The sequence below is a fragment of the Colias eurytheme genome, chromosome 6 (genome assembly GCF_061535395.1).
Source record: "Colias eurytheme isolate Ceu_HAF_F1 chromosome 6, ilColEury1 Martin Lab GWU primary, whole genome shotgun sequence".
In the NCBI taxonomy this organism is placed as follows: Eukaryota; Metazoa; Arthropoda; class Insecta; order Lepidoptera; family Pieridae; genus Colias; species Colias eurytheme.
Genome location: NC_142985.1, coordinates 13,967,501 through 13,970,000, shown reverse-complemented (window position 1 = coordinate 13,970,000; position 2,500 = coordinate 13,967,501). Strand labels below are relative to the sequence as shown.

The following is a 2,500-nucleotide window of genomic DNA, read 5'->3' as shown; positions in this document are numbered from 1 at the left end:
AACTACGAGCTTTTTAACCGCAACAATTTTAGTATACGCTATTGGAGCTGGAATTACCGCGGCTGCTGGCACCAGACTTGCCCTCCAATTGTTCCTCGTTAAAATATTTAAAGTGTACTCATTCCGATTACGAGGCCTCGTAAGAGTCCCGTATCGTTATTTTTCGTCACTACCTCCCCGTGCCGGGAGTGGGTAATTTGCGCGCCTGCTGCCTTCCTTGGATGTGGTAGCCGTTTCTCAGGCTCCCTCTCCGGAATCGAACCCTGATTCCCCGTTACCCGTGACAACCATGGTAGTCGCAGAAACTACCATCGAAAGTTGATAAGGCAGACATTTGAAAGATGCGTCGCCGGTACTGGACCATGCGATCGGCAAAAGTTATCCAGATTCATCAAAATTAACGACTTCAGACGCCAGGCCCTCCGTCGATTGGTTTTGATCTAATAAAAGCACTCATTCCATCACTGGTCAGAGTTCTGATTGCATGTATTAGCTCTAGAATTACCACAGTTATCCAAGTAACTGAGTAAGATCTAAGGAACCAAAACTGATATATTGAGCCATTCGCGGTATCGCCTTGATACGGCTTGCACTGAGACATGCATGGCTTAATCTTTGAGACAAGCATATAACTACTGGCAGGATCAACCAGGGAGCTAACTAAAGCTTCCGCTAGAGCCTCAAACGTAACACGACGATGCCGCCGCGACGTTTGCTTCTCTATATACATATGCGCGCGCGGCGTGGTAATAAATAACACGATATGCAACGGCGGCGACCGTCACACGCACACTATTCACACACGCGCCGCGCGCGCAAACGTGGATAAATCTGAACACAGTCAGGTTTAATCGTTGAAAGTATCATCTTAACGAGACACCCCTTAACAATTCCCATTCGCATCAAGCGAAGGAAAAAATTTTAATATCGGTCAACTTTTATGACGCAAACGATCAATCTACGCACGGAGAGTGGAAGGATCGAAAATTGCGACCAAGTTTTGGTATATACGTGGTGTTTCACACACACATATAAAACATCTGATAATAGCCCATTGGTACATCACAAACGTGTGCGATGTGAGCATTGAAAATTTTTATACTGCCGTTCGATAGTCGTATATTTTTCACGGTCTGCGCTCCGAGAGTGTATCAAGATGCGTAATATTTATTTACACTACACATATAGAATACAATCTACGAAACTGACAATCTATCAAACCGTCGGCAGACGCAATGTTACTACTACTGCACGCACACGCACGCACGGGCGACGCGGTACAACAGCGACGAAATAATGATATACATACACGACATACGTACACAATCTCTCACATGCGCACCGCGCATCGCATCACGTCAAAGAAGTCTCTGCTTGTTTAATTTTTGCCGTTACGCCGCGCGCGACTAACGCGCCTCGTGTTTTCAAGGTCAAGTACATAGTATAAAACAAAGTCGCTTTCTCTCTCCCTATGTCCCTTTGTACGCTTAAATCTTTGAAAGTACGCAACGGATTTTGATGAATAATCGTTCAATCAATAATTTATCAATCAATCAATCGATCAATCAATAATTGATCAATCGATGTATCGATCCATCGATCAATCAATAAATCAATAATCGATCAATCAATCAATCGATCAATCAATCGATCAGTCGACGCATCGATCGATCAATCGACGCATCGATCGATCAATGGATGTATCGATCGATCAATCGATCAATCAATCAATGAATCAATAATCGATCAATCAATCAATCAATCGATCAATCAATCGATCAGTCGATCAATCGATCATTCAATCAATCAATCGATCAATCGATCAATCGATGCATCGATCGATCAATGGATGTATCGATCGATCAATCGATCAATCAATCAATAATCGATCTATCAATAATCGATCAATCAATAATTCATCAATCGATAAATCAATCAATCGATATATCGATCGATCAATCAAATCAATCAATCAATACGATCAATCGATCATTCAATCAATCAATCGATCAATCAATCGATCAATCGATCATTGAATCAATCAATCAATCAATCGATATATCGATCGATCAATCGATCAATCAATCAAGAATCGATCAATCAATAATTGATCAATCGATCAATCGATATATCGATCATTTCTTTCTTTATATTCAAGCTACATTCACATATTGTTACATTCACAATACTTTAGGGGAAATATTTATAAACAACAATATTTGATATTTTTGCGATTAATTGTTTTAACGAAGTGTCTAGTCGTCCGCTAAACGGATGAATAAAATAAATTGGTCGTCCGATTACCGGATGAATAAAATAATTTAATCGTCCGATTACCGGATGAATAAAATAATTTAATCGTCTGATTATTCGGATTAATAGATAACCTTTTAACACTAAAGCCAGTTGGGTTGGACTAAAGCAAAGGGGGCGCAGTACTTAGAAAATTTTTGATGGAGTTGGTGTCATTATAACACCTATTTATTATTGTTTTATCGTA

The 2,500-nt window shown here is 40.1% G+C and overlaps 1 non-coding gene across 1 annotated transcript in view; it reads right to left on the bottom strand.

Moving 5' to 3' along the window:
• The window catches only part of LOC149908166 (small subunit ribosomal RNA), a 1,905-nt gene extending 1,250 nt beyond the window's left edge, over positions 1-655 (bottom strand). The window contains exon 1 of the ribosomal RNA XR_016456891.1: positions 1-655. This exon is cut by the window's left edge and continues 1,250 nt beyond it. This is a non-coding gene — a ribosomal RNA (small subunit ribosomal RNA).
• Between the last annotated feature and the right edge of the window lie 1,845 nt (positions 656-2,500).